Below are 14,531 nucleotides of genomic sequence, written 5' to 3' on the forward strand. Positions count from 1 at the left end.
ATTCCTCATCAATAACTTTTTTCGGTTACATTTTGGCACGGGGGCAGGTGAAGACGGATCTGGCAAAAGTGAAAGCTTTCACAGAGTGGCCTACCCCTTGTACCCATTGCAGATTCCAGAAGCATCTCCAATGGGTTTTGGGAATAGCAAATTTTTATAGACGGTTCATTTAAAACTATACTCAGGTAGCTGAACCACTCAAGTCTCAGCATACATCTGAGACCAAGACCCATTTCCGGAAACCTACCATAGAGCCCACTTCATGCTCACAGCTTCAAGTACTTGACTTCCGCCATAGTTCACAGTTCATGTTAAAAATTCCAAGTGTCAAGTTCCTGTGTGTAAATAAAGCCTTGACGTCTAGTAATATTCAGTTCCTTCACCTTTGTCTGTATTTTGGGTTCACCATGTGTTTCTGGCCACACCGAGGTAACAGATTTATATTTGATAAAAAGAGAGACATTGGGGATTGCAATAAAGATGAGACACAAACCAGACCTTAAAATAAGAACATCTGAAAAAGATGTAGGTGCAGTCTGGTAGCTTAAGTATTTACTTTAAAAAACAGAGTTAAACTCCTGGTTGTTGGAGACAAGTGAACAACTTGAGGATAATAAACCTGTCAGAGGAGCTGAAGGATCAGAGTAGGGCTGGGCGATATATCGAGTTTTTTAAAAATATCGATATATTTTCATACGAGATATAAGATGTGACAATATTGTTTATATCGATATAGTCTATGTTACGTTATAATTATACTTGTGGAGCCGTAGGTTTGCCTCTCTTTCGTCCACTTTTGTCTCTACGCAACGTTACTCGGCCTCGCCTCCCCCATAGCTTCACCTGCAGGCAATGACAAGATGAAAGCGGAAAATCTCCGCTAGCGAGTTACCGCGGATCGCCCCGTGCATGGGGCTGGACGGTGTCAACGTGTTAGCGAGCTAACCGCACTAACGAGCTAACTGCGCTAACGACATGCAGCCCGGAGGGGCTGCACGGCCTAAAATCCTTTCATTTTCTCAAAAATTGACAGTGCGCCTTATGTATGAATTTTGGTTGTGCTTACTGACCGCGAACCGATTTTATGTGGTACACAGCGCTCAGCAATCTGTCAAAAAATGTTTTAATATGACTTTGCTAAGCTACGGAGCTGCACCGCTTGATGGATTGTCGGAGGATTACGGCTACCGAGGAGAAGCCTCGCGGAGTGATACGTACTGTGCTTCAACGTAATATTACCGTACTGTGTGTGTATAAGGACCACAAATGGCACCTGTTCAGAGACGCGGTGTCTTTGTTATTATGCTCAGCGTCTATTAGTTTACATTTTGACTGCACAATTGTGACCTTTTTGTTATGCACAAAAACCAACATTGTTTTCTTTTATTTATGGACCATGATTATTTAATAAATGCTGATAATTTATTTTTGAGTAATTTCTTCATGTACATCTACGCTGTATGTAAATAAAAGTGCCCGTGTGACATCTGGGACACAGTGTGACTAGAACTCTCTTTTTGTTCTTAACTTAAAACTTAAAACTTTAAAAAAAAAATATCGAGATATATATCTTATATCGCCATCCAGCTAAAAAATATCGAGATATGAATTTTGGGTCATATCGCCCAGCCCTAGATCAGAGCTCATGTTCTTATAGGCTTGATCTGGATTGTGCTTTGATTAGAGTTAAAGACAAAAATATTTGAGAAATGCTGACATGTTCTTGTCACGTCCGGTGTGGCAGACGTGTGGAGTTTGTAGAAAGGACCCAAAAGGCGGCAGCTCTGGGGCAGGTGAGTATTTATTTACAGTACAAACAGCAATGGTGGATGAACATGAAACTGGAAAACCTAAACTGGGCACAGCTAAGAAAACAAACCTGAAAGAAGATTCAGGGAGGTACGGCGAAATACACAGAGAGATGGACGGAGAGACGCAGGAAGACCGAGGAAAACAACACAGACGAACCAGCAACAAGGACGAGGTAACACACACTATAAGTACACACGGCAGGAATCAGGGGATGGGAGAAAGGAGGGGAAATCACCTGGAAGACATCACAGCTGACGAGGCAGGGGAAACGTGAACAGAACACACTGACATAAGACACAGACTTTCACAATAAAACAGGAACTTACACAGGAAACACACAGACTAAGAAATGCGGACTTAACACAGAGACCTACTACACCAAGGGAATGCACAAGCAGGGAAGACACCAAACAGAGGGAACACCACTAAACCGTAGAAAATACAAAACTATCAAAAGTACATAACCAAAAACACTGGGTCACTGACCCAGGACCATGACAGTCCTGCTGGAGAGAAATATTTAAAGTATCATATTTGACTAAGTGACTATTTTTTAATTTTTTCTAAAATGGTAGTGTTCTTTGAAATGAGCACCTCTGATTTATTTACCATGATTTTAAGAATGAAGCGATGAGTTCCTGTTTACTCACAGAGCTTTGTTGGAGGCTTTGACCACTGGCAGCATTCTCAGAAGAGCCTCCTCTGAAGCAGAGTATTTCTTCAGGTCAAACACATCCAGATCTTCTTCTGAGGACAGTAAGATGAAGACCAGAGCTGACCACTGAGCAGGAGACAGTTTATCTGTGGAGAGACTTCCTGATCTCAGGGACTGTTGGATCTTCTCCACTAGAGAACGATCATTCAGTTCATTCAGACAGTGGAACAGATTGATGCTTTTCTCTGCAGACAGATTCTTACTGAGCTTCTCCTTGATAAACTGGACTGTTTTCTTATTGGTCTGTGAGCTACTTCCTGTCTGTGTCAGCAGACCTCGTAGGAGAGTCTGATTGGTCTGCAGTGAAAGACCCAGGAGGAAGCGGAGGAACAAGTCCAGGTGTCCATTTGGACTCTGTAAGGCCTTGTTCACAGCACACTGGTGGAGAGATTGAGTTGGTTTAATAACTTAGACCATGAGGTTGTTTGTTGTTCTTCCAGCAGATTGAGTCCAGAGTTGATGAAGGTCAGATGGACATGAAGAGCAGCCAGAAACTCCTGAACACTCAGATGGATGAAGCAGAACACCTTGTCCTGGTACAGTCCTCTCTCCTCTTTAAAGATCTGTGTGAACACTCCTGAGTACACTGAGGCTGCTCTGATATCGATGCCACACTCTGTCAGGTCTGATTCATAGAAGATCAGGTTTCCTTTCTGCAGCTGATCAAAAGCCAGTTTTCCCAGAGACTCCATCATCTTCCTGCTCTCTGGACTCCAGTGTGGATCTGTCTCAGCTCCTCCATCATACTTGACCTTCTTCACTTTGGCCTGAACCACCAGGAAGTGGATGTACATCTCAGTCAGGGTCTTGGGCAGCTGTCCTCCCTCTCTGGTTTCCAGCACATCCTCCAGAACTGTAGCAGTGATCCAGCAGAAGACTGGGATGTGGCACATGATGTGGAGGCTTCGTGATGTCTTGATGTGGGAGATGATCCTGCTGGCCTGCTCCTCATCTCTGAATCTCTTCCTGAAGTACTCCTCCTTCTGTGGGTCAGTGAACCCTCTGACCTCTGTCACCATGCCAACACAGTCAGGAGGGATCTGATTGGCTGCTGCAGGTCGTGTGGTTATCCAGAGGCGAGCAGAGGGAAGCAGTTTCCCCCTGATGAGGTTTATCAGCAGCACATCCACTGAGGTGGACTTTCTAGGGTCAGTTAGGATTGTAGTTTTGTGGAAGTCCAGAGGAAGTCGACACTCATCCAGACCATCAAAGATGAACACAACCTGGAAGTCTTCAAAGCTGCAGATTCCTGCTTCTTTGGTTTCAGTAAAGAAGTGATGAACAAGTCCCACCAAGCTGAACTTTTCCTCTTTCAGCACATTCAGCTCTCTGAAAGTGAATGGGAATATGAACTGGATGTCCTGGTTGGCTTTGTCTTCAGCCCAGTCCAGGCTGTATTTCTGTGTTAAGACTGTTTTCCCAATGCCAGCCACTCCCTTTGTCAGCACTGTTCTGATTGGTTCATCTCTGCCAGGTGAGGCTTTAAAGATGTCTTCTTGTCTGATGGTTGTTTCTGGTCTGTCTGGTTTCCTGGATGCTGTTTCCATCTGTCTGACCTCATGTTCATCATTGACCTCTGCAGTCCCTCCCTCTGTGATGTAGAGCTCTGTGTAGATCTGATTCAGGAGGGTTGGGTTTCCTGCTTTAGCAATGCCCTCAAACACACACTGGAACTTCTTCTTCAGGGTGGATTTAAGGTTACGATGACAAACTGCAGCTTGAAGTTCTGAATAATAATAATAAAAATACAACTTTAACAATCATATTTTACAAAATGCTGATGACAATTTCTGACCCACTGAGAAATGACTGAACACACTGGTGCCACAAGTCTCTCATTTATCCAGCAGCTTAAATCTTTAGATAAATCCTCTTACGTCTCTGCAGACGGTCAGCCAGCTCCTCCTGCTTCATTCTCCTCAGGAAGTCCACTGTGATCTTCACAAATGCCTCTCTGCTGCTGCTCCTCTGACTCTCTAAGCATTCTGGGTAACCTGGACTCAGAACCTTCTGGATCTTCTTCAGCTCGTTCTTCACAAAAGTGATGATGTTGTCCTCCAGCAGCTGGAACAGAATATTTATGAATGAGCCAATCAGAGTGAAATCATGGAGCCAAACATCAGATCCATGTTGGACACACTGACGATCCACTGGTCTACAAAGAGCAGCATGGAGATGACTGTGAACAGAACAGATGTAACAGTAGTTGTTGTACATGTACAGACCATAAATATGGAGTCCAGCTGTGTTTGATGCTGCTGGGCAGACTGACCACTGGGAACCTCTGAGCTCTGCTGGTCCACTCTGTGGAGGAACCATGAAGGATTAGATCAACACAGGATAAAGATCCAGGAGTTTCTGCTCAAATAACTTCATCTGAATCAAGTCTGTCAAGTTTTAGACTCTCAGATTCTGAAGATATATTTTCTGTTTTCTATGAACTTTCTTCATCAGTGATGGAAGTGATGATGCTGCAGAAGCTCAGAGGAAACTTTGAGACTTCATCAAACTGATAAATTCCCTCACTGGAAGGTAAAACTGTGATGAACCATCAACTCTCAGGAGGCCAAAGGTCCCTGAATGTAACTGTGCAGTAGATTCATCGAGTGTTTGAAACCTGACCTCTTCCATATGTTTTCATTCTAACACAAGAAGTCCTTTTCTCATTGGTTTGATTTGAGTTTTCATTTGAGTTTTCTGAGTCTCGTGTTTGGAGTCGAGTCTAATCAATGATCTGACAGAAGAACATTAAAAAGGATTTACCAGTGCTGTCAAAATTAACATGTAGGGTTAGGGTTAGGGGTTCATCTGTTATCATGATTAACATGATAAAAACCTTTAACACGACACATCTGGATGCAGAACGACTCAAAATCCCTGAAATGTTTCTATCAACGCACTTCGGGCAGTTTGTCCGAGTAGAGTTACCTTTGCACACACGCAGATGTGCAGCACATCTGTTAGTGACGGCAGCTGAACCAATCAGCTCAATATGGAAGATGACAAACACACACTGACCTCTCGATGGAAAGTTTGAGTATTAAAAAAATAACAAGACGGACCAGCCGACCAACATGAAGGATTCTGCACATCGTGACAGAAGGAATTTTCTTTTCACCGAAGCACTTCCAGCTTAAAATATCACAACAATGCAAAGCACTGATGACACAACTGCCAAGTGGACAAACTGCAGACCTGTTAGTGTTGTTAATGACATAGTTTTGGTTCCTCGTGTCAAAGACTTGAAGAAGAGTGACAGAGTGTGTTAGACTGCTGCAGGATCAGTGCCACCTCCACAGACCTGTGAAGAAAATGATTGTTTGACAGATGGGCTCAGATTCAGGATCAGCTGAGGAGTTTGTGGCTGACAGAATCCTGCAGGTACAGAGCAGAGCCCATCATTAGCATGCAGGACTGTCCCTGGGGGGGTCGGCTCATTCAGGAGGTTAATCAATGTTTACATGTTCAATAAACATGTTAAGTGTGTAAATTTGCCCTTTTCTCTCGAGTCTGTTTGCTCATGAAATGAAATTTGATTCGTTTACATTAAAGATGATGTTTAATCGTGATTAATCCAAATGAATCCACAGTAACCCTGTGATGAGTCTGATTAAACATTTTCATTAACAGCAGTAATATATGGAATGCCAGAACTGCCATAATGAATTAATTAAATACACAATTAAATAATTAATTAAATGTGTCAATAATTAATTAAAATCGGAATGAATGAATTAAATAAATAGTTATGACACATTTAATTATTATGTATTTTGCATTTTAACTAATTATTGACACATTTAATTAATTATTTATTTATTTCACATTTTAATTAATTATTGACACATTTATTAATTATTTATTATTTCACATTTTAATTAATTATGACACATTTAATTATTTAATTGTTTCACATTTAATAATTATTGACACATTAAATTATTTATTTTTCACATTTTAATTAATTATTGGACACATTTATAATTATTTATGTATTTCACATTTTATTAATTATTGACACCTTTAATTAGAATTATTGACACATTTAATTTATTTATGTATTCACATTTAATTTATTATTGAACAATTAATATGTATTATGTATTTACATTTAATTAATTATTGACCGTTATTATTATTTATTTCACATTTTAATTAATTATTGACACATTTAATTAATTATTTATGTATTTCACATTTTAATTAATTATTGACACATTACATTTATTTATTTATGTATTTCACATTTTAATTAATTATTGACACATTTAATTTATTTATTTATGTATTTCACATTTTAATTAATTGACACATTTATTAATTAATTATTGACACATTTAATTAATTATTTATGTATTTCACATTTTAATTAATTATTGACACATTTAATTAATTATTGACACATTTAATTAATTAATTATTGACACATTTAATTAATTATTTATGTATTTCACATTTTAATTAATTATTGACACATTTAATTAATTATTGACACATTTAATTAATTATTTAATGATATATTTATTTATTTCATTTTGGCAGTCCTGGCGCCTGGCTCTCATCTTGAAATAATTTTATCTGTCAGCCTCACCCATCAAACTCAGGGGGCGGGGCTAACGCTGATCGAGTCAAAACCATTGCTTTGGCCTGGTGGCCATTGTTTCTAGCACACAACAACCGGCATGTGGAAGCTAACAGAACTGAACTTTGAAAAACCCTGTTTGTGTGTCACCAAATACCGTTTTAATATTTTTTTAGCCGAGAATGTAGTGGTTTAATCTTCATGTGTCTGGTCGGTTTGTCAAGATACAGCCTCTTTGCAAAAATGCTTCGATGATTTCGGAGATGTCTGCCCTGTCTCACGGCAAAGCGTGGGATAGACCCGCTCGCCTCGCAAGCAATCGAGCTGTTATTACTAGAGATGGACCGATCCGATATTACGTATCGGTATCGGTCCGATACTGACCTAAATTACTGGATCGGATATCGGAGAAAAATAAAAAATGTAATCCGATCCATTAAATATCAAAAAAGCACCTCACAAAACTTGCAACACGCCGTAACTCACCTCAGAACGTTAGCACGTCGGAGCAGTATGCATCACGTGATAGAGCGGCTGTGGCATGCGGGACCTGTCGGTGGTCTGGATAGCATTTGGAGCTTCGCTAGCAACCCGGCATTTCATCTCCGACAAAGTTATCCCCGAGAGAAGTAAAGCAAATGTGTAAGTCCATCTCTGAATGTTTGTAAAGCATTCCTGCTTTAAGCTTAACAAGCGACTGCCTCTTCTTGCTGCTACTTCAATCATGAAACTGCTTAATGATCAGCTGATCGGCTTTTCTGTCGCGAGTCCGTCTCTGTTGTTTGTTTTTGGCCCACTTTGCACCAGAAAGAGGAAACCAGCGGCTGAACAACAGCAGCACGTTTAAGCTTGATCAGCTGTTGTTAGAATGTATTTAATATTACTTTCTACTCGAGGATCTTTTTCTACGTAGCTGACGGCTGGTAACTGTGCAGGGGCGGATCTAGCAAAGTTTAGCCAGGGGGGCCGATAGGGCAGTAACAGGGAAAAGGGGGCACAAAGACATACTTTTCTTTCTTATTCTCATTTAAAATGTCTAGCTTTTAATAAATAATTATCTGACACCCAAAGTTTTAATTTGATGTAAAATGAATAGAAGTCAATTACTGTATATAGTATATAGAGTGGTTTTGATGCCCCAAATCATTATTGTCTCTTCATTAACAGAAATAAGAATAGTAGATCTATACTGTATATAGTATATAGTATATAGTAGGGGTGCAACGATACACAAAATTCACGGTTCGGTTCGGTTCGATACTTTGGTGTCACGGTTCGATATTTTTTCGATACAAAAAATGTTCATGCATTTTTAACTTGTCATTTATTAAAATTATAAATATATATTTTAACTCAAAAGTACAGTTTTTAAATTTAACACTAACCCTTGTGCGTGTTTTTTATTTTGACAGTGAATGCGCACCTGCGGACCACTTATGTGCAGCCCTGGTTATTTAGCTCGTCATATTGCAGCCACAGAAATTATTTTGTCCATGAAACCATAAAGCTACACTTTCTTTTTGCCTTATAGTCTGATTTGTCATAACTTCTCCGTTTTGTGGTAAGCTTTTCTTTGGCTGTCACTTCTTCACCCTGACCTGTCTTATTTGGCTCAGCAGAACTGAAATGCTTTTACACATGCACTCACATAAGCTCAGCGATTCTCTGCGCGATCAACCTCTCACATGTTTAAGCTTGCTGCGGGAGATTTCACTTGTCATGTTTGCATAGTAAGCTAACGATTAATAAGACGATGTCAGAGGAATTGGTGCACAAATTATCATCACTCACAGATCAGTGCTGTCGCTCTCTATACACAGTTCGCACGATTGCAAAGTGAAAGCAAAAAAACAAGTGCAAATTCAAACGCGACTTCAATATGTCACATATTGACAGTGGCTCACCGATGCCAGTGACATAATTACCCAGCTACATTTCTGAAAGAATGCAAAAGCATTGACATATATTTTTCCTACAATAGCCCGACGGGCAGGGAAGAGATAGATTTTGGTAGCCCGACTGAAAAAATCGCTAGCTCCGGGACGTCGGGCTAGCGATATTGCAAGCCCTGTATCTGATTGAGGAATCACTCATCTTTGGAAAAGAGAGTTTATTACAGAGAAATGGCTCTTTCCAAAATAAAAGCTATACTATCCGCTTCTTCTGGGCTATATTCTCAGCAGCATAAGGAGAATCATGTGCTAACAGCTGTCTAAATGACTCGGCTAAAGTTAGTAGCATGCTTGTTGTTTTTGTCTTTGCACTAGGATGATGTCGGCGTAAATGTGCAGTCATATTCGTTGTGTTCTCACTAGTGCTTTCAGGTTAATCTCGTTGAAATGACCTTAACGCCACAAACTTTGTCCAAAACCTCTCATGTTTAACTGTTTCCCTCTTTTTCTTTGGTCATTTTAGCCTTTTTGGCCAGGGTGAAGGGAGTATCTGCCATCAAACAAGAAGACAGCCGCATGTAGCTATGATGATGTTTGCTAGTTCACCTTACATGCATTAATGTAATAACGTGGTTAGCCTACTCAACGTAAATTACACACGAACATTAAGCTACTCACGCAGAGAAGAATGCCTGCTGCTGCATCATCATCCTCATCATTTCTGCTACACTGACAGGGCTAGGGGCCAGGACTCTATTCTTCGGGTTTTTGGGGGATGTTGCTCCGGGTCCGATAACTGGCAACCCACCCGACGTGCACGGTGTGAGGTCTCGCAGCAAGCTATCAAATACGGCGCATTTCTGGGCTTTTAAAAAAAACGCTATGCGTCGCCAGCTGTTTCATCGGATTCTTGGTGTTACCTCCTTTGACAGTATCACAGTATCAGCTTAAAGCACTTGTTGCAGGCTGCTGAGTTTGCATATTTTGCTGTGAAGTACAGCCAGACTTTTGACCGCTTCGCCTTGGGCATTTTTAATCTGTAGCTCTGCTCTAACAGAACGTACGTACCTGGCCCCGCCTACTATCCTCGAAAACGTAAAATGATTGGCTAGAAGTGTATCACAGCTCAGGAAAAAAAAGCACCGAAATAAAGCACCGAAATGTGCGCTGCTTTTCGGTCTGGTTACTACCGTTTATGACAGAACCGGTGCCATCATGGCACCGGACACCGGTACCCATCCCTAGTAGTAACTGCTGGCTTTAACTGTACAAAGGTTGTTCGACACTATGAAACACATACAGACTTCATGATGTTCGGCTAATATTTTTATTGTGAATATTAATCATGAGGGTAAACGGCCCTGTACACCACGGAGCGAGGTCAGCATATCCACGATATCCTCAGCTCCATGAGTTAACACAAAGTTTTCCAGCTGACTATCTAACTGCCAACTATTCCAGAGACGTGAAAATATACAGCATAAAGAAAAGTGTAAGAGACTCAGCAGCAGATTAGAATAACAGTTATACATTTAATAAATCACCAAATGAATCCAAGAAACGAGCAAACCTGTTCCGACAATTTGAGTTTGTATTCCCTCAGCTGCAGACTCGCTGCTGTTTAAATGTTTGAAAAGGAAGATTAGATATAAAAAACGTCAAACATAGACTCAGTCTGCCTTCACATTTGATATGAGGCCAGCACGTATAGTGGCTGTGTCCTGTTTTAAGATCATACATGTAAAATTGTTGTCTGACCTCCGTCGATCCAGCCGCTCAGAGTCCGTGGTTACCATGGTTAAAATCTACAATAAAATCCTCATGCAGCAATAGGACAGACACACAATCCATTTATCTCTGTGTCTCAAACACACACACGTGTATTCAAAGCCTCGATTTGTTCATATTTCATCTGTTGTGTTTTTATCTTCAGCGTTTTCAGTGTTGCTGCATTTACACCAAAAATGTTTCCATTGATGAATCAGATTGATTTGAATGTGTTTCATCCATACAAATCCCTCCCTGGTGGTCACATGACTCTATAACATAACAGGAGTCATGTGACAAGAGTTTCATGCTGTAAAATGTCAAAATGGTTGAATGTGGTGGAGTAAAAATGTGAGATGTCAACGACTTTTCTTCAATATGAAATGTTTGCAGGGCCTGACAGGAAGTGGACGGACGCTCTGATCACTTCCTGTTTGCTGAAGTGGGTTTTCAGTTGTTTAGAAACCAAAGGCTTGTTTTAAAAGACAGTTTAAATGGGACTGAGGGAACGACGTGTTTGTAGTTTATATCCAACAACATCGAGCAGTTTAATCAAAGAGTTCATGTTGCTAACAGCTCACCTCTCTGCAGCAGACACAGGCTGGACTTTAAAATAAATGAAGTGATCTTTAGACCGGTCACTCTGTAAGGACACAGAGCTGGGTGGAGGTCCAGGCTGGTTCCTGTGAATAATGATGGAGCAGTGATGTGAGTGCTGAGCTGTGACATGGAGAAGAGTCATGGACAGTTAGAGATGGTCATCTCACCTCTGAGCTTTGGTCTGGCTCTCATGTTCCCCACACAGAGTGCTTTTAGAGGGAGGGGCTCCCTCCTCTCTGTCCTCACACTGATCCATGCTGCTCAATTCACATCAGCTCACACACACTTTCTACCTGCAGAGGAAACACAAATCATTCATGTGCACATCAGCTGAAATCCTCCTTTCATCATGTGTGCTGTCCAAATATCAGCTGCTTCTTTCCTGCTTCATCTCAGTGTCAGCTGGATGCAGTCAGACAGCAGTGTGAGGCAGAGGAAGCTGCCATCAGCTGCTCTGCTATCAGTCCACTAGATGGAGCCTGAAGCACACACGATGCATTCACTGACACACACTGATTCACTGTGACTGGAAGCTTCAGTCAGTCCAACACGTGTGAACAACATTTTAAACCTTTCAGCTGATCCAGGATTCAAAGAGGATCAGCAGAGTTAAAGCTTCACACTAATTCTTCCTGCTGAGTTTGCAGAGAACTGCACACACACTGATTCACTGCTAATGAGAAGCTTCTTCCATCCAGTAATAATAATAATAATGGATTGGATTTATATAGCACTTTTCAAGGCCACTATTCATTCACACACTGGTGGAGGCAGCTACAGGTGTAGCTACAGCTGCCCTGGGGCAGACTGACAGAAGCCAGGCTGCCATATCGCACCATCGGCCCCTCTGGCCAACACCAGTAGGCGGTAGGGTAAAGTGTCTTGCCCAAGGACACAACGACCAGGACAGAGAGCCAGGGATCGAACCAGCGACCTTCCGGTTACAGATACGCTTCCCAACCCCCTGAGCCACGTTCGCCCCTAATTCATCATCCATCAGCTCTGCTGCTGCTCTCAGTCCTGGACTCTGATCACAAACTAAAAGCAGCTTTTTAACTCGTGTCTGTAAGAACTGCTAGTTTAGTTAGTTAGCTGAGTTTGCAGAGAACTGCACACACACTGATTCACTGAAACTAGAAAAATGTTGGTCTTGAACTGGCTGCGTAATGCAGACAGGGTAGGACCCGAATATAACGGCGAAACATCTTCAAGCAACTTACAGAAGTCCAGATGCTTTTCTTTCCAAGCTCCTTAAACTACGATGACCTGGATGACTGAGAACCTTCACAGGAAAAATGAAACACACTGAACAAAGACTGCAAGACTTTCACAATAAAACATCAAACAAAGGAACGCAACACTGACACGTGAGCTTGACAGAGGAGTGGAGGAAAGTGTTACGGATTCAAATATTGGGGACGGATACAAGAGGAAAAACCACAATAACCACACTGGGTCAAACGATGATTTTAATGGTCACACGCGTGGGAGACGGACACCGTACGCAGACAGCCTCAGATCTGAAAATGGTGGAGCATTGATCAACCTCTTATAGCCTCTAGTGGCCCCCACCTTATCATAAAAGCTTAAACATCCACATGCTTTCTCTCACACAGCGCCTAAGCTACGACCTTGGCTCCCCGTTTATCTGCTCCTGCTGAGATGGGGCAGAAAACTCCAGCATGTTCTCTTCTAATCAGACAAATAAGGCGATGACTTTCTGCCAACAGTATTTCTTATAACTCAGCAGTATAATGCATCATAAACAATATCATTCATCCACAATAAATCAGCAGTCTAATGTAATGCAAATCAGTTTAACAAATGCAATAGTTACCACCTTCTTCTAACTCAGGAGAATAATGCAAACTAAGACTACATAATAATTCACAATCTTTAATTACGGGTCTAACATGGCATAAAATAATATTATAATCCCACAAAAGGCAGACGAGAGTGAGCGAGGGAAAGAGGAGACAAGAGAGACATGACAGGCTGAGGAAATATAGAATGGAGCACCAGGCCTCACACAAACGTGTCATCTGCAGGAAACAAACAGGAAGTGAGTGAAAGACACAGGAAATGTTTCCAGCTCTTCCTCCTCTATCAGATTTTCTCTCCCTACCTGAGAGTGTCCAGTCTCCAGCCTGGATCCTTCAGTCCAGCCGAAAGTAGCTTCATTCCTGAGGCACCTGGATGATTGTAGCTCAGGTCCAGCTCTCTCAGATGGGAGGGGTTGGAGCTCAGAGCTGAGGCCAGAGAAGTACAACCTCCCTCTGTGATCAGACAGCCTGACAGACTGCAGACACACAAAACAACAATCTATCTGTCAACAGTTGTTTTCTCTTTGTCACAATAACATCTATCCATCCATTGTAACTTTATTTATAAGTGACAATACCCAACAGACAACAACAGTCATCTGAAGCTGTTAACAGTGTAGGTAACAGCCTCCACTGTGAGCAACACTTGGTGAGTGTGGAAGAAGAACTCCCTTTGACACAAAGATCCTCCCAGTGAAAACAGGCTCCAGAGGAGCATCTACCATGACTGGTTGCAGGGTGAGGGGAAAGAGAAGAGATGAGCTCAGAGAGCACAGAACAAAACAGAGAGACAAAGGTTAAGGACATGCAGTAGTGACATATAAAAGCATCAGGAGTGAAAAGAGGGAAAAGAAAGCAGAGCATCATGTGAAGTCCACCAACAGCCTGAGCCTATAGCAGCATAACTAAGGATGGTTCAGGGTCACCTGATCCAGCTCGAACTATAAGCTTTATCAAAAAGGAAAGTTTGAAGCTGATCTTCAAAGTAGAGAGGGTGTCTGTCTCCTGAACTCAAACTGGGAGCTGCTGCCACACCCAGTCCAACATAGCCAGGCTTTCTTGCTGCTTTGACAAAACCTCAAATCCCAGTCAGAGATGATGAGCATCATCACAGTGATGATCATTTCTCTGTAACCCAGGCTTTCTGCTCCAGGATCTGTGCACGCTCACAGAACAAGGAGACCTTTTAACATCATTTCACTTGTTACATCCCCCAGGAGGATGTCTCTTCTCCCTATTAACCCTTTGTTTTGTCCAGGCTCCAGCTCCTCTGTCCTGATTGGATGCTGTGCAGAGTCCGGCTAATTGGTAATCAGCAGAGCACTATTAGGGCCTGTTGG

General features: G+C 41.7%; 1 long non-coding RNA gene across 1 annotated transcript in view; it reads right to left on the minus strand.

The window, feature by feature from the left end:
• Window positions 1-4,562: 4,562 nt before the first annotated feature.
• The window catches only part of LOC120729352, a 31,316-nt gene continuing 21,347 nt past the window's right edge, over window positions 4,563-14,531 (minus strand). Inside the window, exons 2-3 of the long non-coding RNA XR_005694908.1 lie at window positions 4,753-5,455; window positions 4,563-4,591 (exon numbers count right to left, since the gene is read on the minus strand). This is a non-coding gene — a long non-coding RNA (uncharacterized LOC120729352). The remainder of the gene's footprint in view (window positions 4,592-4,752; window positions 5,456-14,531) is intronic.

This window comes from Simochromis diagramma, unplaced genomic scaffold (assembly GCF_900408965.1).
Source record: "Simochromis diagramma unplaced genomic scaffold, fSimDia1.1 OVJJ01000295.1, whole genome shotgun sequence".
Taxonomy (NCBI): domain Eukaryota; kingdom Metazoa; phylum Chordata; class Actinopteri; order Cichliformes; family Cichlidae; genus Simochromis; species Simochromis diagramma.